At 38.3% G+C, this 25,004-nt stretch overlaps 1 protein-coding gene across 1 annotated transcript in view; it reads left to right on the plus strand.

The window, feature by feature from the left end:
- Positions 1–522: 522 nt before the first annotated feature.
- Positions 523–25,004, plus strand: part of ARHGAP24 (Rho GTPase activating protein 24) — a 775,334-nt gene continuing 750,852 nt past the window's right edge. Inside the window, exon 1 of the mRNA XM_054688429.1 lies at positions 523–541. The gene's annotated coding sequence lies outside the window, so the exon portion shown is untranslated. The remainder of the gene's footprint in view (positions 542–25,004) is intronic.

Here is a 25,004-nt window from a genome sequence, read left to right on the forward strand (position 1 = left end):
TTATAACAATGTAACAAAATGCAGGCGCCCCATCAGGAAGGGCAATCCTAATGGTAGGAGGGCAGAAAAGCCTGAAAATCATTTACCCTACAACAATTTATTTATTATAATTAATAACAGTAATGATTACTTGCAATATAAGAAATAATCATTATCATCATAATAATAGAATAATAATTAACTTACCAGGGAAATGTCTGTTTTTCTCAGAGATGTACGCTAGGTGAGAAATAGGAATGAGGTTTAAACATTAAATATCAGATATTTTTTCTTTAAAATCCTAGATCAAACATAAAATGAGGTTGGAATATGCTTCTTGTAATGCCCAGAGCTGGCTTTTGTTCTCACCTGAGTGTTTTGACATTGCGTAATTGGATAGTAAACAAATTATGTCACATGCTTGGCTTGTACTTCTTAATAATTTTGGAAAGCCACTAGAGGGTGCTACTTTGTTAGGAAAATATAAGCACCTCCCAACAGTAGCATTCAGTCTGCAGCCAGCGGCGACGTCTGATGTTGAGGGCCAGAACTGAGCTCTGCTGTGAGTATCCGGATATAATTTATTCATTTATCGTTTATGTCGGAAGTAAATAGCAATAGTTTAGGTAAGCCACAAAAGTTGATTCCAATAAAATCCTAGCCTTTTCTTTCAGTAAAGGTCTATAGTACTTCTGTTATGAAAAAGCTGTGAATATTCTTACTAAACAAAATTGTGAGGCTATAGCACTTTCTTTCAAGAAATAAGCTGGCTTTAATACAGGTGTTGTGTTTTGACTAGATAGCTATATTGCTTTAAATTTGGTATAATGATTTTTTGTTCTTTGGTAGTTTTTATTATAAGGATTGGTGGAAACAAAGATCTTGTATTATGTTTGCCTCTGAAAAATATTATTTCAATGATCCAAAGGTCACAAATATATTCAGGTGGGTGAAGTATACACTAAGTAATTGACCTTCATTTTTTTTGCTCTGGGTAAATGTTATGTCAGTGAGAGGTTTTAGGAGGTGTCAGCTTCAATTATGAGGAACAGTTCGGAGTCTGTAGTTCATGTTCAGTGGCAAGTGAATCTTTGTGGAGCCAGTTAGCTAAGTGCGAATCAGTCAGCCTGGGTTTAGTCAAAAGATTTCTGCATGTAAAATACTGTGTTTTCTGCTGACCATGAGGTAATGATAGAGATGGAAGAAGATTGCAAGTAGTTGAGTGAGAGGAAGAGATTAATGGAAGATATAAAAGAATTTTCATTCTTCAATAAAAATGAAATAAATGAAAAATGGGGTTTTCCTTATAGAAGAGTTAGCTTCCCGAGTACATATTCTGAACTATTGTACAAGGTAGGGGGAAACAGTTTCTGATATGATTTGCGTTAGTAAAAGGAATATCTAAAAAGTTTCAGACAAAATGATGTGGAAAAATATGGTTCCTCAAGTCTTCTGAGTTCCTCAGAACTAAGTTAACTAATCAACAGCCTTAGTTGGACTGATGATTATACAAGAATAATTGTTCACGGGACTGGTTCATGGAGTAGTTTGCATGTGCACACACATTTAATTACAACCTTACGAGGTCATGTCAGTCTGAGAATCCTGCCTTGCCCTACTTTAATATTTAGTGATAATTCAAATTCTTTATGTTGCTTTATGTTTACCTTGTGGAACGGTTTTTCTGAGTTAGATAATTCTTAATGGTGTGTGGAAAGCAGCAATCAAGAGATTCTGAATGTTATTCACTGTTAAGATGTCTTCAATTTCATACTTCAAATCCTGTATAGAAAATTTGAGACACAATATTTGGGTGGCACTAAAAGGAAAAACAAATTCCTCCATCTTTTTCATTAATGTTGATTATCTTTCTTTTCACCTAAGTTCACTTGAGAACAGGAATAAAATGGAATAGGTTATCTGATTGTCCATGTTAGGTAATTAGGGAAACTATCCTCTGGATGATAAGAAAGGGAATTTTCATGTCTAAGCTGATTTTTTATTGAGGAAAATACCTCTATTTTAATTTGTCAACTATATGAAAGTATGAATTATAGAAAATAATATTTAACAGGGAAGTTGGGGATTTTTAATTTAGCCCTCCGATTCTGATTTCCAGCTCTAGTTGTGACTACTGGCTTTACCTTGAATAAAACATAGACATGACTAAACTCTAGGTGGGTTTGTTGGTAAGAAAAGGTGTCTCTTTGGTGTGCATTAGAGAATTGTTGGGAGTGACATATAAAAAAGTTCCCCCAAACTATAAAGAACAGTAGAATTGTTGCCATGCTATGTGACCATCAAAATGGGCCTTACTAGATTAATTAAGCACTATCAAGAAAATGCTCTTTTCCTGTTCCTTGATTTTCTTCAGCCTTCCAGTTTCTCATCCCACACAATTAGTTATCTTACAAATAGTTATATTCTATCTCAACTTGATAGCAGACATGAAGGTGTGCTGATGAGGAAGGTAGAAAAAATTTGTTTTCTCAATTCGGTGTCACTGCCAACACTCTATAGCTGTGCTTTTGCTTTTGTCTTCTGCATAACTTCTCAACAACCCAATTTCTCCATTAAAAGCACATTGTATTCGGGCCTCCCCAGTGGCGCAGCGGTTGAACACTGGGTTGCGAAGCTGCCCTCAGACTCTGCGGCGCCGGTTCAATCCCCGGCTGCTCCCCGGCCTCTGGCAGAGGGTCCCGCATGGGGCGCAGACCTCTCCTGCCGCCCGCTGCTCCCCTCAGCAGTGTACTTCGGTCCTTCTGCCTGCTCTGCTCCTCGCTCTGGCTCTGGTGAATGCTCTCACCCTCCCGCGCTTCTGACTGTACCCAGTGCATGTACAAACAAACAAATAAATAAATAAATAAAAATACATGCCTCTTAAAAAAAATTAAAAGCACATTGTATTCTTGGCTTCTTAAACTCAGATGTTTAAGTTCATGGGTTCCCCTTTGTTGTCCTGCAGCCAGAATGGATATGAAATTGGAAATACTCTACTTGGAATTCTTATTTTTTGCTAAGATTTTTCTCATTTGAAAACTTGTTACAAGGTTTTTAAAGTAGCTTCTTTTGCTGTATCTCTCAAACCCTGAATCTAGGTGAATCCAGGCTTTACTTTTTCCCACACTGGGCTGAATATTGTGAAGGAATCTTCTTTGTTTGCCTTTTGTATCCTTATAGAAGCCCAACATAGGAAAAGACAGGTTTGGGTTCCCTGCCTAAGTTAGTAACATAGATATTGTATTCATTTCAGCTTCCTCCTATGTGTTGCATAAAATAGATGGGTCTCAAAGAGATCAAAACATCACTTTTATTTTTCATGATTGGCTAAACAAATATTGGGGAATGTGACTTAAGGAAGTCACAATGATTCTATCTTAAGAGTCAGCCACATTCAGGTAGCTTGAAACTGCCTGGGTAAAGGTCTACCCATGTTACACCTAAAGGCGGGGTAGAGTGTGTTCAGTTTCTCAGGGTAGCTGACTCTTTTGGGGATGTAGAAAGAGCTTTGTCAACTAAGTATCTCTCCACTACTCAGCTTAAGTAACTAACTTTCTGGGGTGAGAAACCTTAGAAAAGCCCCATCAGAGAAATCTGAGGAAAGGAAAGACTATTCCAACCCTCTATCTCTCAAAGTATTCTGCAGTGTTATTTTCTTTATGGAGCTTAACTATCAAGCCTGTGGAAAACAAGATTGTTGGAATCATGTGGGTCTGCTCCGGATACTGGTGAGAGCAATTCAATTTTCCCCTGGAAAGATCCGAAGGAGTCAGCCTGTTTAAAGGTGAAAATTCTCTCCCCTTTCTATTTCTAATCCAAATTAATATCCAGCTACATTTTTTAAGCTTATTAAAGGTTTTGCCATAATATGAAATGACTGTGTGGAGCTAGTCTACCAATTACAGCTGAAACATTATAACTGTAAATATAAATTTTGCCAATTATTTTATTCCTCAGCAAAAATTAAAGTTCAGATTTAAACTCCTGCGAACTCTATCATTCAAATGTATAAAAACCCAGAATCAAATTATTGTACTTTGAAATTTCAAAGAAATTAATAAGAAAAATGAACTTTGCCGACTTCTTAGCCACTGAAGAGGCTTCTTGATGACTGAAGATGACTTTCCTTCAGCAGTTATTTATTATAGAAATGGAAACAATGTAGTTCTTCTTACAATTAAAAAATGGTATCGATTCATTGCCAAGTGTCTTATGTATCTCATTAAAAGAAGTACTCACAAGATTACTATGATAATGACCCTTTCCCACCAAATTTAGGGGAAAACAAAAACAAAAACAATACTTAGTCCCTTCCTGGAAGAGTTTGTTCTGGAAAATTGTGTTACCTAGGCTCAAAATGTAGTGAGGCATGTGCATATCTAGATATGTAGCTATATTCCCCAAACTATTGTATTATAAACAAATTCATTGTAAACCAATGGTAATCCAATACAATTTTCTTACAAGAAGATTACAGGGGAGACTCTGTTTTCTGACAGCAGTCTTGATTTTAGTCTGATCTGCCACTGAACATGGCTGGTTCTTAAGAATCTGTGGCTTAGCAACTTTGATTAAATTGGTAGAAATCACTTATAAATATTACCTGTGGTTTTAGGGAATTTTTGGATCCTGGGAGGAAATCCATCTATGAACTGGTCTCTTTTCCTAGAAAGGGATATTTGAGACATGCTTGGCAAGCTTAGGAATTTGTAAGGTTTCTACACTTTTAATTTGGCGTGCTTTTGGGCCTTCATTTGGGTCATCCTACTGTTGATTAGTGTGGATTTGTTCTTAGTGACAAGCTCCCCACCCTCCTCAGACTGATTCCAGTATTTTTTACTGTAAAAATGTTTATCCCTAACAACTCTTTCTTCTAGAGAAATCTTCTTTCTCTTCTTCATCCTTATTGTAGCTGGAGAAACATCTTCAACAACTCACCCAGTTGTTTGTATTTCTTGAAGTTTGTAGACTTAGGGAGATTTAGTGAGAACAGATAACTCTCTGTGTTCTTGGAAAAGATGTTATCTGGCACACAAAAATTAAAGCTAAGAATTCGCACTTCAAATCACTCATAGGACTTAGATTCTTCTGTCGTTAAAGACAGTGTCTACAGGGCCTCCCCGGTGGCGCGGCGGTTGAGCGCTGGGTTGCGAAGCTGCCGAAGCCTGTGCGACGCCGGTTCGATCCCCGGCTGCTCCCCGGCCACCGGAGGAGGGTCCCACGTGGCCCGCGGGCCTCTCCTGCCGCCCACTGCTCCCCTCAGCAGTGTGCTTCGGTCCTTCTGCCTGCTCTGCTCCCCGCTCTGGCTCTGGTGAATTCTCTCACCCTCCCGCGCTTCTGACTGTACCCAGTGCATGTATAGACAGAAGACAAACAAACAAACAGATAGATAAATAAAACATGCCTCTAAAAAAAAAAAAAAAAAAGTGTCTACATCCATGGTTGTAAACCAGAGGGGGGAAGAATTGTTTCACTCACTTTTCACACACAATAGGTAGTTCAAGGTCATGCTGTGGTAGTCAGTTTCCAAGGTCTTTGTAGCTAATATGACTCTATTTAAGCTCTGGGAAACTTAGCCTGTGTAAAAACAGCTTCTCACTTTATAAAAATAGTCACACAGTTGTGGACAAGTCACCATAAGCTCTAGTTGTCCACCAAATGTAAAACCCATTACTGCTTATCCTTTTAAAGTTTAAGACCTGCTACATTTTTTGCACTGATTGATTCTAAGCACACCAGCTGCAGGGTGCAATGTAATCTCCTGCAATATACCAAAGTAACAACAGCTAGACTGACCTCACTCACTACCTCAAGATTCAAGGCTGTTTTCTCTCCCACATTGCACTCCATGTCGGTTTCTCAGTAGTACTGATTCAAAGCATATTATATCAATTCTACCTTGTATTGAACTTCCAAATTGTGGGCAGAGGCAGAGTCTGCCCTCTAAGCCATGGGATTTGAATAACAGTGGTGAATGTGTATTTTTTTTTTTTAAAGATTTATTTATTTATTTATTTATACAAGCACTGGGTACAGTCAGAAGCACGGGGAAGGTGAGAGAATTCACCAGAGCCAGAGGGGAGAGCAGAGCAGGCAGACTGACGAAGTACACTGCTGAGGGGAGCAGCGGGCATGGCAGGAGAGTTCTGCGCGACATGTGGGACCCTCCCTGGTGGCCGGGGATCGAACTGGGCTGCAGAGGCTGCAGGCAGCTTTGCAACCCAGAGCTCAACAGCTGCGCCACGGGGGAGACCCTGAATGTGTATTTTCTGTAGTAGCTGGATCACAGGGCAGGGGCAGATGGAGAAGCTAGACTACTCATGTTTGCTTCTTTGTTCGAAGTCACCAGTTAGGTTCCTTACTCCATCTTAATACACAAGAACTAGAGGTATTAAGGACAAATATCTCCTCAAGGAAAGCTGAGAATTGGAGATGTTCTGTTCCCCCTTAACAGAACTTGATTGAATCTCCCCTCTGTGGATTCCTTTGATAGCCTGTCCTTGAAACCAATTGTACTCTACAGAATGAAAATGCAAAGCCAAACAAATAAACACAAAAGACTTATTGCATTCTAAGTAATTGATAAGCTCAACAGTTGAATGACTCAACTGATGCATCATCAATTTCAGTTCTTCTGCAGTTTTCCCCAGGTGTTTTACATATGTTAGCAGTAACTGATCTCTTCAGACTCTCAATATAACACATTACCGGAAATTCTTGGGCAAGTTGTGTATTCAGAAGTTGATTGGAAATATTTCAAATAACACAATTGGGAAAAAAGTAAATAAATAAGGAAACAATTCACAGTGTGCATTGATACAGGGAGATGTAATTACATTAAGTGAGGAAACAATTGTAAGACCACGTGGCAAACTTGTGAACTACCACGTGAAGGCAAAATCTTAGCTGTTATATTCAGAGAGAATGGATTGCAATTTGAAGGCCACAGTTCCCATTATAAGAATTTTGGTATTAACTTAAAAAGTGTAGTTTCATTTTCTCAAAGAAACAGAACCTTGATCTTTTTAAGCAGTAAGTGATCTTCTTAAGCCTTAGTCTAGAGTTACCAATTGAGTGGATGAGTGTGAGTAGAGACAGTGCTGGCCTTAATGGTTGGTATCAGAAGTTGCTGAGGTTCATGTGAAATGCAAACCACCCAGGCAAGAGACCCTGACAAAGATGAAAACTTGACCATAGAAAAATGTTAGTAATATCCACTCTAGATATGAAGGAAAAGAGCTATGTATATTTTGGAACCTAAGAGGAATCAATTCCCTCTTTTTTTTTAATAATGTCATGAAATTATTTTATCCGTAATAGCTTTGTAAGAAAAGAAATCAAAACATAGTATTACAATGCCCAAAAATAGACGACTCGATCAAGAAGATGTGGTACATATACACCATGGAATATTACTCAGCATTCAAAAAAGATAAACACATGCAATTTGCAGCAACATGGATGGATCTGGAAGGGATCATGCTCAGTGAAATAAGCCAGAAAGAAAAAGAAAAATACCGGATGGTTTCACTCATAGCAGGAAAACTTAAACAAGGCACCAGGAAAAAGAATAACTATAAGAAAGAAAATATCAAAATCAACAAACCACTATGAACCATAAACACTCAATGGGGGGTGGGGGGCCGGGAAAGGAGGGCTTGGGGTCAAAATAAGGGGGTTGTTATTGTATGGGGAATATAAAAATAAAATTTAAATAAAAAAACCACAGTATTACAAGAGGTCCCAATCTGTTTATGTCCTTCTTCTAAGTAAGTTTAGTGTATGTAAAGATTCCATCCAGAGAGCTAATTAAAAACTTGTTATTTTGTCATTTTGTTTAAATACTTAGGTCAATGATGCATTCTCTTGTCTTAATGAAATATCTCCTTTCAGTGATAAACAATTTCCTTATGGGATTTACAGTGGACAGTATGTTCTGCTGTAGAGCTTGTTTTGAGAATGAAATTGTTCCAATACATTTGATATGTTAGGAAATGATTTGAACACGACACAAATTTTATCCTTGTTTCTTCACAATTTTGTTTTGGAGAAATTCTAGGGTGAATGCAGTAAACTGCAGCCAGCAGAACCCAGCTACATAGTAATTCCCTCGCTGTCTCACACACACCCCCCTCAAATATCTACCCATTATCTCAATTCGCAATCACCATTCCCACCCACATCTAGCGTTAGGATATTTAGACTCACTAGCTGCAACCTTTTTGCAGACTTCAGGTTTCTTTCAAGGAAATGTGCCATATTTTTTCTGGTAATTATGTATTTTGTAACCTTGTCATTTGTATGAAACTATGCTACTGTTTTTGCTAGGTTCTTGTCCTTTATAAATACATGTGTCACTGATGAATTTTCTGAGTGTTGTGTCCCTAATCCATTTTTCTCATAAGGCCTCTTGTTTTTATTGTGCAAGTTTTCATAGCTTGGTAATTTCAATGAGTGCACATGCTATGTAATAGCAGAAATTTTAAATTCAGTTTCTCACTTTTATTTCTATTTTGGAGCAACAAGTGATACAATTCTCCATATCATTTCTCTTTTACCCTCAACCTCTGTTTTTATAGTGCTGTTAGTTTATTGATGCCTGTGAAGTACTTGCTGCTAGGTTCTGTGGCAGCCAATCTAGATTTACATGGTCTGTGAACAATGTCTTGTAGCTAAACACCTTTGCAATCAAGCAGAAACCTGTAATATTTTGTCTTAAGACTCAAGTCACTCAGTGATAGCAGTCACACACATTTGTTTTTCATACTCTGAATTTGAGAAGTTTAACAAGTCATAAAGCTTCCACGTATGATATTTAATAATATGGAATATACATAATAAAAACCTTTCCCCCAGAATTTAATTTTTATTTTGTGTCTCAGTACCAGTCCAGGCATAATAGCACGTAGATGATACACACATTTACTGTAATAATTATTGTTATATGTTTTTATTTATTTATTCATTTTTTTTAAAGATTTATTTATTCATGCATACAAGAACCTGGGAACAGGCCAGATGTGCGGGAAGGTAAGAAGATTCACCAAAGACAGAGCAGGGAGCAGAACAGGCAGATCTACTGAAATACTCTGGTGAAGGGAGCAGCGGGTGAGACAGGAGAGATCTGCTGCACCATGTGGTATCCTCACCAGCAGGCCGGGATTGAACTGGCGCTGCAGAGGCTGCAGACAGCTTCACAGCGCTGTGCTCAACCACCTGTGCCACCAGGGGAGGCTTTGTTATATGTTTTTAGAAATACTTTTTCTTTACTTTTTGAAATTTTACCGAGGTATAATTGACAAATAATATTGTAAGATATTTAATAGTACATTGTGATGATTTGATATACATACCAGTTGTGAATGGATTCCTCCCACCTAGCTATTTACACATCCATCACTTCACATATTTATCTTTTACATTTTTAGAAACACCTTTCTTTTCTGTACCTCTTATCCCATTCATAATGTACCATATCCTGTGCACAACCTCTGTGCATGAAACAGTTTATAGAACAAAATGTCCAATGATGTGCGGGAAGGAAGAGCACATGTATATAAAAGCTGAAAATTTCTCCTCTTTCATTTATGATCCTATTTATTTGTGTTCTCTCCCATTTTTTTCTTTGTGAACCTGGCTAGAGGTTTGTCTATTTTGTTTAATTTTTCAAAGAACCAACTTTTGGTTTTGTTGCTCTTTTGGATTTTTTTTTTTTTAATTTCTGATATCATACATTTGGTATTTTTATATTTTATTTATTTTTATATTTTATTTATTTATGCTTTGATTTTTATTATTTCCTTTCTGATACTGGCTTTTTTTGTTGTTGTTGTTCTTTTTCTAGTTCTTTGAGATAGAAGATTAGATTTTTCTTTGAGTTCTTTCTTGATTCTTTTTTTTTTTTTAAAGATTTATTTGTTTATACAAGCACTAGGTACAGTCAGAAGCACGGGAGGGTGAGGGAATTCACCAGAGCCAGAGCAGGGAACAGAACAGGCAGACTGATGAAGTACACTGCTGAGGAGAGCAGCGGGCGTGGCAGGAGAGGTCTGTGCACCATGTGGGACCCTCGCCGGTGGCTGGGGATTGAACCGGCACTGCAGAGGCTGCTGGCAGCTTTGTAGCCCAGCGCTCAACTGTTGTGCCATCGGGGAGACCCTTTCTTGTTTCTTGATGTGAGCTTGAAGTGGCCAACAGGTATATGAAAAAATATTCAACAGCCCTTAATATTGGGGAAATGCAGATCAAAACCACAATGAGATACCACCTTACACCAGTGAGAATGGCCCATATTGAAAAAGCGGGCAACACAAATGTTAGTGAGGATGTGGAGAAAAAGGAACTCTCCTACATTGCTGGTGGGAGTGCAAACTGGTCCAACCACTATGGAAAGCTGTCTGGAGATTCCTCAGTCTACTGAAAATGGAGCTACCAAATGACCCGGCAATTCCACTACTAGGGATCTACCCAAAGGACACAAAAACATTAATTCAAATAACTGCACCTTTATGTTTATTACAGCACTACTTGCAATAGGTAAGGTATAGAAACAACCCAAATGCCCAAAAATAGATGACTGGATCAAGAAGATGTGTTATATATATGCAATGGAATACTATTCAGCAACTGAAAAAGATAAACTCATGCCATTCACAGCAATATGGATGGAGCTAGAAGAGATTATACTCAGTGAAATAAGCCAGAAAGAAAAAGAAAAATATTGAATGGTTTCACCTATAGAAGGAATGTAGGGGAACCAAACAAGGGATCAGGAAAAACAACAACAATGTTAATAATAATAATAAAACAAAATTTGCAGGCAACCATAAATTAGAGACATTCTGCAAGGGAGTGGGAGGAAAAGGGATTGAAACGGGAGAGAAGAGCACAAGGGACTATGGTGATGGTTCATGGGTGAATTGGTGGTGGGAATTTTATGGGGAATTTAATGGTGTAAAATATATAAATAAAAACTGAAAATATATTTCTGTTCTTCAGCTTCCTTTGATATTCACTATTAATGTATCTCATTCAATCTTCATATTATTCCTTCTAAATTTTACTCTCCATTTTAATAGATAAGGAAATGGAAGCTCATGAGAGGTCATTAGCTGTACTGGTTTCAAATGGACTCAAAGTCCTAGGTCAGTTTGGGTCCCTGATAATTGAAAACAAGGACTAGAATTGACTTGCAAAAGAGTTATTGAAGAAAATACTTGTGAAAAATAAAGAAGGGAGGGAAAAGTTTTGAGACCATGATGCAGATCTGACACTTGGGAAAGGAGAGAAAAGAAAGGAGATCTTAGTTGGAAGAGACTCAGATTGCACAGTTCTGAGAAGTCTCAACCAGGCATATCTCCAGAGAACCCTTGAGCAAAACATGCCCATTAGAGGAGTCCTGCACTGCATTGAAATTGCCCTTCTGGTACCCCTTCCATGAATTGGAATTGTCTGGCAGCACCCCAACAGAAACTTCGACTCTTGGACTCCAAGGTGGATCCAAAGGTGGCTCCCAGTCAACTATGATCCCATGAATAGATTCTCTTGAAGGGAGTCTGAGAGGGCACTTCACTGCCACTCACAGTCATAATGCAGGGCAGAAACTGCTCAGGTCCAAAATTCTTCTCTACATTATAGCAGGGAGTGCATCCCACTAGTCAAAAATACACCCTTAATCATTTTCAAAAAATATAACCTGTAAAAAATTTATGGTTTTGATTAGCAGACACAGCCTCAGGATATGTTTGTAAGTTTCCCAGCTCTCACCAACTTGTTTCATCCAAGTCCCTTCTAGAGTTTTGTAGCTGCTACTTAATAGCAAAGGCAGAAAAACAATCTTCTAAAGCAATGGTTCTCAATTTTGGCAGCACGTTAGTCAGCGAGGGAATGATTAACATTTCCTACAGCCTGTCGGTACCTCAGCCCAATTAAATTAGAATCTCTTGAGGTACAGCCCCAGCTCAGTATTTTTTAAAGTTTCCCAGGTGACTTCAATGTACATCCAAGGTTGAGAGTCACTGTTCCAAAGCATATCTATCTTAGATGAAAAAGTATATATATCTTTGAACATTCTTCTAAATACTCAGTCTCTCTTCTAGCTCCATTCAAACCCCAGGAAGATATCAGAGGTTATCAAGCTTAAGAATAAATGTTTGGTATTTTTACAGGAATCCTCTAAAAGATTTTCCTATACCTAACTTTTATTTGCATTCACACTTTTGCTTACTTTAATTTCAGCACGTGTGTGTGTGTTAAAAAACAGAATAAAAGTTATGATAAGTCAAAAAAAAGTTATGATAAGTCATAACAAGACGTCGTCCTGGTTTTCTGACTATAGTCAGTAATATGGTTTTTGGAAGTTATCTAGACTCTGGGAAATTGTGGAGGTAGAGGTAGACAGAAATTCTCATCTTTCTGTGGAAGAAACATTATCATTTTTTTTCTAAGGTTTTAAAGGAAAACAGGAAGGGGGAGATTATGCATTTAAATGAATAGAGTCCAGATTGGGTGTGTTTACTTATAATAATTATTATTTTTTAAAAAGTTTCATTTATTCATACAAGAACTGGGGTACAGGCCAGAGACGCGGGGGATGAGAGGATTCACCAGAAACAGAGTGGGGAACAGAACAGGCAGACTGACTGAAACACACTGCTGAGGGGAGCAGCGGGCAAGACAGGAGAGGTCTGCTTCACCATGTGGGTTGGTCCCTGGCAGGCCGGGAATCGAACTCGTGCTACAGAGGCTGTGGTTTGCTTCATAGTGCTGTGCCTAACCCTTTGCGCCACCAGGGAGGCCCTATTTATAATTATTTTTATCCTAAATTAATATCAAATGAGATACATATGCATCGTAAATTTTTGGAAAAATATAGACAAATGAAATTCTATGTTTAGTATTTATATTAGCTTTTTTTCCAGAAATATAAACTGATCAATATATTCACCTCCAATGAGCTCTAAACTTAGATGAGGATAATTTAATCATGCTATGGTCTTTGGTACCTGACTTTGATTATACTCTTAATTTTTCCCGATTTAAAACACACACACACACACAAAAACAAAAACCAAATCCACCCAACATCTATTCATTTGTAGTGGCATATCAAGAGTAAAATGGAACTGTCTAAATTACTGGAAACAGGCAATAAAGGGTTGTTGCATGGTCTGTAGGAAAAGAAAACTTAGAAGCAATAATAAAACTAACTGAAAATTGACTCTTAAAATTACCACCATCTATTGGCAACTCTAAACAATGTCAGTGATAAATATTCTACTCTACAAAAATGTTTTTGTGGTCTAAGTTTTGATTTTCTGATTATCACATTTTAAAAACATATTCCTTAATAAATTTAAAACTTATTCCTTAATAAGCATTCTGTGTATTCTCCATAGGATATTCCCATTTGTACAGCTGGTCTCTAACTTATATGAAATTAGCTAAATGCTTTGCTTTCAGAGTTTATGTAAATATTTGACCTCCCAGCTAGGGCAGATATAGTTTGTTTTTCATCCCTCTGATAACATAGAGTTCTGCCTTTATTATTTTTTCTTTATGTCTGTCTATCTATCTATCTATCTATCTATCTATCTATCTATCTATTTATCTATCTATCTATCTATCTTACAACGTTTGCTTTCTTTTCTCAGGTGTAGTGCCCATAGAACTTCCACCACCAATTTACCTGTGCAGAATCACCATAGTTTCTTCTGTTCTTCCCGCCTTAAACCCTGGTCTCTTGCCCTCCCCCTCCCCTGCAGAATGTTTCTGATTTGAGTTGTCTTTTTATTGTTGTTTGGTTTTGTTGTGTTTTTTATTTTTATTATTTTTCCCCTTTACCTCTCATTTGGTTCTCCTGTATTCCTCCTATAAGTGAAACCATCTGATACTTTTTCTTTTTTCTTCTGACTTAGTTCACCGAGCATAATTCCTTCTAGCTCCATTCATGTTGCTGAGAATGGCATTATTTTATCTTTTTTGATTGCTGCATAGTATTCCACTGTGTATATATACACCACATCTTCTTGATCTAGTCATCTATTTTTGGGCATTTGGGTTGTTTCTATGTTTTGCCTATTATAAATAATGTTGCAATAAACATAGGGGTGCAGGTATTCTTTTGAATTAATGTTTTTGTGTCCTTTGGGTAGATCCCTAGGAGTAGAATTGCCAGGTCATACTCCATACAACTGATAAAGGACTGATCACAAAGATATGCAAAGAACTCACACAACTCAACAACAAAAAAAAGTAAACAATCCAGTCAAAAATGTGCAGAAGAACTTAAAAGACATTTCTCCAAGGAGGAAATGCAAATGGTTAACAGGCATATGAAAAAATGTTCAAAATCTCTTATAATCAGGAAAATGCAAATCAAAACCACAATGAATTCTGCCTTTAAACAATAGTCTGAATATAAACAAAGGTGGTAAAGAAAGTGTAAAGAGGATGAACTAGAGCTTAAGTTAATTCAATTTTGTCATTCTATGGGGTGATTTGGAGTTTTTTTTTTTAAAGATTTATTTATTTATGCATACAAGAGCTGGGGTGCAGGCTAGAGATGTGGGTAGTGAGAGGATTCACCAGAGACAGAGTGGGGAACAGAACAGGCAGACCAACTGAAATACACTGCTGAGAGGAGCAGCGGGCAAGACAGGAGAGGTCTGCTGTGCCATGTGGGTTGCTCCCTGGCCGGCTGGGGATCAAACTCATGCTGCAATGGCTGCGGATTGCTTCATAGTGTGGTGCTTAACCCTGTGCGCCACCAGGGAGACCCTGATTTGCAGTTTTCATTTATCTTTAAAGTTTAAACAGTCATATAGTGTAGAATGTGGTGAAAATGATCTGCTCTTGTTGCCAAATAATCTAGGTATGCCACTGCTCAGCTCCTTTTGCAGTTTGAAAATCACTGAAATGTGCTTCATCCTTTTTTCCTTCATTTTGTCAGTTTCTCTTTTTACCACGTATGCCTTCTTCTTTCTTTGCTTGTTCCTGGCACCCAATCTCCCAGGGCAAGAAATGTCTCCTAGAAAAATGTAGGAAAAAGTAATTAGTAGGGGGCGGAGCAACATGGCGGCGAGGAGACGCTGCGAGTAAGATCTCCCATTAAAAAAAGTGAATAGGGAGGAAAAGCGGCAGGTCCCAGTGAGAACTGGGACACGGAAGATAAACGGGTGACGCCAGCGAACTGCCCGAAGAAGAAACTGGCCATAAAAGAGGACTAGAAGGGAGGGAAGCGCAGAACCCTGCTCCCCTCCCCCGCCCACAGAGGCGGCACTCTCCGACCCGCAGAGAGGAGGAAACAACAAACCAAAACGGCCCACAAGAACAAACGACGCAGCAAGCGGGACTGTGAGTGGAAAGGAACTATTGCAGCCACCACACCCCGTGAACGGGAGCTGAGGCGAACCCTGCAGGATCCGCCGCGGCGGTGAGCGAACGGCTCCGGGCGCCATTAGAGAAGAACAAAGACCCCGGGAGACGCGCACACAGCCCGGGCTGCTGGTAAGCCTGCGCGGGAAAGCGGCGCGCTCGGCGCGCTTGAAAAGCAAGTGCAGACCGGGATCGCGGCTGCCCAGGTCCCCGCGCCTGCGACCTAGGCTTGCGGGGAGACGACCTAGGCTTGCGGGGAGACGCGCGGAGGTCCTCACTGAGGTGAAGGTCCCTCCCTGAGTGAGCAGGAACCAGGCGCCCAGGCACGGGAGCGGTGCAAAAGGCGCCATTCCCGCGCCACTGAACTGGGCTACAGCCCGCATCCTGGAACTGAGGGCTTTGAACTGAGACCCGGGGCACGAAAATTCGGGGCGTGGTTTCTCCACGACGGTGGGGCACAAGGCAGACACAGCACCCCAAAGCTGTTGAGGTGTACCCTACCATTCCCGCTCTGTTCTCTGTCCCACGGGGTGGGGGGAGGCGAAAAACAGCCCCCCAAGGACAATAGGAGAGATCTCTGGCGCCACCTAGCGACCAGGAAAAAAAAAAGTCACTAACACCCTATAAAACAGGACATTTCTTAAGACTGCTTGAAAAGGGCAGAAGGTTTCTGGAGGACCCAGTGGCCAGCCGGGAAGTTATTCCACGCCAGGCCCCTTCCGACCAGCAGTCTGAGCCCACAGAGGGAGCAGGCACCCACGTCCGGGGCAGACCGGGTGCGCAGAAGAGTGTGCCTGAAACCGGAGGCGCAGGGACTGCATCCCGCTTCGCCATTTGAGAACAGGGACATTTCTTCAGTAAAAACTGCCTAAAACCAGCAGAAAGCTCCCCCAGAAGACAGAGATGGCTCCTGGAAGAGCCAGAGGGGAGCGGAGAAGTTCACCCAAGATGTCAGTCAGTCCGAGCAACACAGTGTCCCAACGCATACGACAAATTAGAAAACAGACAGTAGGGAGTAGAAGAACCACACGCAACCTAACAACTCCTCAGGAAAGAAGCACACCACAAAAAGAAAACCACTCCCCAGATTGCAACGACAGCAACTTGGAAGAACTTCTGAGCCTTCCAGAAAGAGAATTTAAAATTGCCATGATTAAAAAAGTGATAGATCAGAAGAAGGAAATTGAGTCCCTAAAGAGGGAAGTAAGAGAAATGCAGGAGATCAAAGAATTAATGGAGGAACTAAAGAACTCTGGGAAAAGCAATGAAAGCAGAATAGATGAAATGGAAGAACGAATAAGTAATCTTGAAGACACAGAAATAAAAAGAACCAAAACAGAAAAGGAAAGAGAAGTACGAAGGAAAAAGAATGAAGAAAGACTTCGGGAACTATCTGACTCCATGAGGAAAGGAAATATAAGAGCTATAGGAATTCCAGAAGGAGAGGAGAGAGATGTAGGAACAGAGAAAATATTCATGGATATAATTGAAGAGAACTTCCCAAATGAGAAGAAGGAGCTGAAAATTGATATACAAGAAGCAAGAAGAACACCAAACTTCCACGACGAAAGGAAAAACACAGCAAGACACATAATAGTAAAGCTCCCAAGAATCCAGGACAAGGAAAAAATAATGAAGCTGACAAGAGGGAAGAAACAGATAACATTCAAAGGAAAACCAATCAGGCTGACATCAGACTTCTCTGAAGAAACACTACGGGCAAGGAGAGAGTGGAGGGACATAGTCAACAGACTCCAAGAAAACAGATGCCAACCAAGAATACTCTATCCCGCAAAGCTCTCTTTCCTCCATGAAGAAAGAATATGGACCTTCCCAGACAAAGAGAAACTCCGGAATTTCATTGCGACTAAACCCCCACTCCAAAAAATACTACAAGGAATCCTAAAGCCAGAACCTCAGAGGGACGAATAACAACGAAAGAAGACCAAAAAAAAAAAAAGTTATTAAAAGAATAAATAAATAAAATCAAAGGAAAGACAAACATAATGGCAAATACAGATGCTAACATATCAATATTAACTCTAAATGTAAATGGACTAAACTCTTCAATAAAAAGACACAGAGTTGCAGCCTGGATTAAGAAACAAAACCCAACCTTTTGCTGTCTCCAGGAAACACATTTAGCTACAAAAGATAAAAATAGGCTCAAAGTCAAAGGATGGAAAACAATCCTACAAGCAAATGGGCCAAAAAAGAAAGCAGGAACAGCTATACTTATATCAGATAAAACAGACTTCAAACTCAAAAAAATAAAAAGAGACGCCAGTGGTCACTACATTATGATTAAGGGGACAATACTTCAAGAAGAAATAACACTCATTAACATATACTCACCAAACGAAAGAGCACCAAAATATATCAGACAACTGTTGTCCTCTCTGAAAACAGACATCAGAGAAAACACATATGTAGTGGGAGACTTCAACACACCACTATCAACAATGGATAGATCAACAAGACAAAAAATAAGTAAAGAAACTAAAGCTCTAAATAAGGACCTAGAGCATTTGGGCTTAACAGACATCTATAGAACACTAAACCCAAAAAAAACGGAGTACACATTTTTCTCAAGCGCACACGGATCATTCTCCAGGATCGATCACATACTGGGGCACAAGACAAACATTAACAGATACACCAAGATTGAAATCATACCAACCATCTTTTCTGACCACGAAGGCATAAAACTAGAAATAAATCATAAAAAGAAGGCAAGGAACTATCCTACCTCATGGAGATTAAAAGCCACACTACTGGAAGACCACTGGACTAACGAGGAGATCAAAGAAGAAATTAAAAAATTCTTTGAATTGAATGACAAGGAGGACACCAATATCCTAAATGTATGGGATGCAGCAAAAGCAGTAATAAGAGGAAAATATATAGCAATAGAAGCTCACATCAAAAAACAAGAAAGAACTCAAAGAAACAACCTAATCTCGAAGCTCAAAGATCTAGAAAAAGAACAACAAAAAAACCCCAGAACCAGTAGAAGAAAAGAAATAATAAAAACCAAAGCAGAAATAAATGAAATTGAAACTAAAAAAACAATCCAAAAGATCAATGAAACCAAGAGCTGGTTCTTTGAAAAAATAAATAAAATAGACAAACCCCTAGCCAGGCTCACAAAGGAAAAAAGGGAGAAAGCACAAATACACAGGATCATCAATGAAAGAGGAGAAATCACAACGGACACAGCAGAAATCAAAAGAATAATCAGTAACTACTATGAACAGTTATATGGAAACAAGTTCAACAATCTAGAGGAGATGGACAAATTCCTACAACTCTACAATCACCCAAAGCTAGATAAAGAAGAAATAGAACACCTAAACAGACCAATTACAAGCAGCGAAATTGAAATGGTAATTAAAAACCTCCCCAAAAACAAAAGCCCAGGACCTGATGGATTTACAAATGAATTCTACCAAACATTCAGAGACGAATTAGTGCCTATCCTTCACAAACTCTTCCAAAAAATTGAGAAGGAAGGGACAATACCAAACACGTTCTATGAAGCCAATATTACACTAATACCAAAACCGAATAAGGACAACACAAAAAAGGAAAACTATAGGCCAATCTCCCTAATGAACACTGATGCAAAAATCCTCAATAAAATTTTAGCTATCAGAATCCAACAATGTATCCATAAGATAATTCACCACGACCAAGTTGGATTCATTCCAGGGGCACAAGGATGGTTTAACATCCGAAAATCAATCAACGTTATCCAACACATCAACAAAAAGAAATATAAAAACCATATGATAATATCAATAGATGCTGAGAAAGCTTTCGACAAAGTGCAACACCCATTCATGATAAAAGCCCTTGAAATTCTTGGGATACAAGGAACATACCTCAACATCATAAAGGCCATCTATGACAAGCCAACAGCCAGTATCATTCTCAATGGTGAAAAGCTGAAAGCAATTCCATTAAGATCTGGAACAAGACAAGGATGTCCACTCTCACCACTGCTTTTCAATATAATACTGGAAGTCCTAGCCAGAGCAATAAGACAAGAGAAAGACATCCAAGGAATCCAAATAGGAAAAGAAGAAGTCAAACTATCACTATTTGCAGATGATATGATAATATACATAGAGAACCCCAAAATCTCCACAGAAAAACTAATTCAACTCATCAATCAATTCAGTAAAGTGGCAGGATACAAAATCAACACGCAAAAGTCAGTAGCCTTCCTATACACAAACAATAAATCTGAAGAAGAAGAAATCAAAAACCACCCCTTTTATTATCGAAACAAAAAAAATCAAATATTTGGGAATAAATCTAACAAAAGAGGTAAAGGACCTATACAAAGAAAACTATAAACACTGTTAAAAGAAATAGAAGAAGACACAAAGAAATGGAAAGACATCCCCTGCTCATGGATTGGAAGAATAAACATTATTAAAATGGCCATCCTACCAAAAGCAATATACAGATTCAATGCTATTCCAATCAAAATCTCAATGGCATTCTTCAAAGAAATAGAACAATTATTGATGAAATTCATATGGAATCACCAAAAACCCGAATAGCCAAAGCTCTACTGAAAAAAAAAGAAGGAAATGGAGGCATCACACTCCCAGACTTCAAACTATACTACAAAGCCATAATCATCAAAACTGCATGGTATTGGAACAAGAACAGACATACAGACCAATGGAATCGAATAGAAAATCCAGAAATAAACCCACAGATTTATGGTCAACTAATCTTTGACAAAGGAGCGAAGACTATGCATTGGAGCAAAGAAAGTTTGTTCAATAAATGGTGCTGGGAAAACTGGGTCGCTACATGCAAAAGAATGAAGCTTGACCACTACCTCACACCATACACAAAAATCAACTCAAAATGGATTAAAGAACTAGACATAAGACCTGAAACCATAAAATACATAGAAGGAAATATAGGCGAAACACTACGGGATTTGCACATCAAAGACATCTTTACAGACACATCACCCAAAGCAGTGATAGTGAAGAGAAAGATAAACAGCTGGGACTACATCAAATTAAAGAGCTTCTGCACAGCAAAAGAGACAATAACAAAAACAAAGAGAAACCCACCAACTGGGAGAACATTTTTGCACCCAACACTAATGATAAAGGACTGATCACAAAAATCTGCAAAGAGCTGATGAGACTCAGCAACAACAAAGAAAATAATCCAGTCAAAAAATGGGCAGAAGAGCTAAAAAGAAACTTCTCTGAAGAGGAAATGCAAATGGCCAACAGACATATGAAAAAATGTTCAACATCACTTGTAATCAGGGAAATGCAAATCAAAACTACCATGAGATACCATCTCACACCAGTGAGAATGGCACATATTAAAAAAACTAGCAACAACAAATGTTGGCGAGGATGTGGAGAAAAAGGAACTCTTGTGCACTGTTGGTGGGAGTGCAAACTGGTCCAACCACTATGGAGAGCTGTGTGGAGATTTCTGGACCTACTAAACATAGAGCTTCCATATGATCCAGCAATTCCACTCCTAGGTATTTACCCAAAGGACACAGAAACATCAATTCCAAAGAGCACCTGCACTCCTATGTTTATAGCAGCACTGTTTACAATAGCTAAGCTTTGGAAACAGCCCAAATGCCCAAAAATAGATGACTGGATCAAGAAGATGTGGTACATATATACCATGGAATATTACTCAGCATTCAAAAAAGATAAACACATGCAATTTGCAGCAACATGGATGGCACTGGAAGGGATCATGCTCAGCGAAATAAGCCAAAAAGAAAAAGAAAAATACCGGATGGTCTCACTCATAGCAGGAATCTAGAAAACTTAAATAAGGGACCAGGAAAATGAATATAAGAAAGTGAAAATCAAAATCAACAAAAATCTATGAACCAGAGACACTTTTTGGGGGTGGGGGGCGGGAGGGGAAGGATTGGGGTCAGAATGGGGCGTTTGCAATTGTATGGGGGAATATAAAAATAAAATTTAATATTTAAAAAAAAAAAAAAAAAGAAATAAAAGCACAATATCACTTTTGAAAAAAAAAAAAAAAGTAATTAGTTACATTTACAGTTCTGCTTTTCCTGTGTTGTCAAAGAGGCTTAAAGTAATCCTTCCTCAGACCTGGTCAAGTATTAGCTGAGAAAGCTTGAAGAAATCAGTGAGATTGATTTGACCAGTGCTGAAGGAGTGTGATGAGTATTCTACTGAGAAAGGTAATCTGATTTGGACAGCCCAAAAAGATTGAACAGATTAAGTGGTCACTATAGTCTGTGAGTTCTATTCAGCTCAACTATCAAATACTTAATTCCTCTTTAGTCTATAAGCTAAGCTGACAACTTCTTTTTGAAGGTGCACAGTTAAGGGGGAAAAGGAAACCAGTGTTTCCATTGATTTAGGACATTAAAGCGCAGAAATGGAAGCAGAATAAGATTGGAGGAGTTATTTTATATCTTTAGCCCTGCTTTCAAACAGAATGGCATCAGTATATTTCTGGAGAGATACAAAATCAGAACACGTTAATGAAAAGTCTTGGAGTTGGTATTCTGGGTTCTTGTTTTATTTGTGTAATAACTAACTGAGTAATTAGGACGCACCACTTAACCATCAATGTAAAGACAGAGGGACTAGGTGATAGGATCTATATAAGTTATTCTTCAAGCAAACTACTTACTTTTAATGGTATCTTAAAATGAACTTTAACTAGAAATATATGACAAAAAAGTATTCTGTTTCCTTTGGTGTTGTCAATAAGAAATAATTCTTGAAATTATACTGGTTTTTCATAGAAATAAAAAGGAGGGGAATATTTGCAACAAAAACATGACTTACAGACTCATATACTTACGACTTCAGATAGAAGTAATTAGTATTGTTAATATTATCAGATCACTTTAATGATAACATTTTAATTTTTTGAATTGTATTTACTAAGCTATCCTTCAAACTTATAAAACTTAAGAGAATAATGTAGCAAATATCCATATATAGTCTCATTTTTTCACAATAAAATTTTTGCCAAAAGTATTTTGCTATGACCATTTCAGAATTCTTTTGAAGAAAGAAGAAAGGATGATCACTGTTAAATTTCATTTACTTCTCCCCGAATTTATTTGCTTCTCTCTCTCTCTTTCCCTAGGAGTAAGTACCACCCTGTATTTTGTGATTACCATTATCACATATGATAGAGGTCGCTGTTGCTTCCACATTCAAGTTCAGTAAACCGTGATTTTAGCTCTACTCAACTACTTTGCATTTCTATTTTAGACACCTGTTAGGCATTTTATACACTTCAGAGTCATTTGTCATAAATATTCTGTGGGACCTTGGACCACTAATTTTATTTTATTTTCTATTTTATTTTTTTAATTAATTTTTTTACATCATTGTTCATTTTTAAGCAATATTTGCTTCTCCCACCTCCTCAGGTGTAGTTCCCATAGAGTTTCCTTCACCAATGCACACTTGCACCATTACTTCAGTCCCCTGTGCACCTCCCTCCCTCCCTCTGATGCCTCTCCCTCCTCCTCTCCTGTAGTATGTCTGATTTATAATTGTCCGTCTTTGCTTTGTTGTGTTTTGTACTGTTATTTTTTTACAGTGATGTCTTATTTGGTTCCCCTGTATTCCTGCTATAAGTGAAACTATTCGATATTTTTCTTTATCCCTCTGGCTTATTTCACTGAGCATAATTCCTTCTAGTTCCATTCATGCTGCTGTGAATGGAATGAGTTTATCTTTTATGTATGTATGTATGTATGTATGTATGTATTTATTTATTTATTTATACATACAAGCACTGGGTACATGGCAGGGTGAGAGAATTCCCCAGAGCCAGAGCGGGGAACAGAACAGGCAGACTGATGAAATACACTGCTGAGGGGAGCAGTGGGCATTTGGGTTGTTTCCAGGTTTTACCCATTGTAAATAGTGCTGCAGTAAACATAGGAGACCACTAATTTTAGCAAGCCATAACTAGTTCTTCATTGACCACCTCTTTTTGGAGAAGCCAAATCGCCTTCACATGGGGCAACTCAATAGCATTTACCATGCACTTGGCTTCTTGTTGAAGCCAGATAGGTGATGCTATGGTTCCATGTATGTACAACCCAGAAGTGTGTGTGAGAGGGGTAGATGGGGAAAGTTAAAGATTTGTGTAGTGAAAATATAAGAAATAAGAGCTAGGAGCCTGCAAATAAATTCTTTCTTCCTTGGGTTGGGAAGTCATTTATATATTCCTTCAGAAGATGGTCTTGTGAGATGATCAATCGATCATGCTTTATCTCTTGAACTGTTTTTTTTGCTTCTTCCCTGTCTCATTCCTTTTTGTCCTTCATTTCTTTTGCATGGGGTTGTACAACTTAATAAAGTACTAAGCTTTTGCCCAAGGCTGAACATTCTTGGGAGACCAGGTTAAAGCAGAGATAGTTATCTTGTTCTGACTCTGTCTTTCTGTCTTTTTCTGCCCGTATTTCATCTATAATTGCTGTATGTTTAGAACAAGAGTGGTATAGCTTACTGTTTATCTGAGCTAGAAGTCATTGATCCTATATTTGCAGCTTTTTCTTGCTGAAAGTTATTAGCATTATTTTCATATTCACCAAAAAGTCTTTAGCGTTAGTTATTCATGTATTTCCTGTCACATATAAAGTAATATGAATGCACTTTTAGCAAGAGCCTAACATCAGAAAAGTCCATTATAACTATTAGTTTAATTTCTGTAGCTTTGAAAAAAATATTGTTCCCTAAAATCCCAGAACTTGAGCAACCTTTTCTCTATTTTATATCTATTTACACAACTGTAACTACCTCATGCTAGATTGCCCCTCTCCCTTATATCGGCTTTCTCCCAAGACTGTGAACTTGAGGGTGGGAATTGTGTTTCATCTTTGCACACAGTACAGCGCATAGCCCAACTGACTTTAAGTTAATGGATGCGGAATAGACTTGACATTTGGTGTGTACATAAATAAGCAGGGCCGAACATTTTGGTTATTTATATGCAATTCTCTGACTCCTTCCCTGAATGTAGAAAACTCTCAGATTGTTAGGAGCTCTCTGTTGTGATTCCTGCTGCTAAGTACAGCTGTTTGAGCAAATGTACTCACTGATGTGATAGTTTGTCTGGAGGAGGGAATACTCTGCAAATAGCATACATCCAGTAAGTCAAGACAGCTCATAATAAGGATTTGGTATCATGAGACACGTGTGTCATTAGCAATAAAAGCTATTAATGTCACTTTCTTAATGAAGGATTTAAATAGTTTCCCTCATTAGAATAGAAGGCGTAAGAGTGATGCAATCAACATTGTAGATGGAGATTTGGTGAATGATAGGCATATTGAAGGTAAAAGAAAAAGCTGAAGCCCAAATTGACTCTGAAGTATAAAATTTGGGTAATAAAAACAGATGATTATGTCATTTTATAAGACAATGAAATAGGAAAACAGAAAGATGTCAGCGAAAGTTGATGACTTGATTTTTAACTGACTTTAATATCAAACAATATCTATTCCTTCAAGAATTAATTTATCAATGTATATGACACCTATTATTATTTTTTTAGAGATTTATTTATTTATACAAGAACTGGGGTACAGTCAGAGGCATGGGAGGGTGAGAGAATTCACAGAGACAGAGCAG

The sequence above is a fragment of the Talpa occidentalis genome, unplaced genomic scaffold (genome assembly GCF_014898055.3).
Source record: "Talpa occidentalis isolate TD23 unplaced genomic scaffold, MPIMG_talOcc4v2.1 talOcc4.6, whole genome shotgun sequence".
NCBI classification, from domain to species: Eukaryota; Metazoa; Chordata; class Mammalia; order Eulipotyphla; family Talpidae; genus Talpa; species Talpa occidentalis.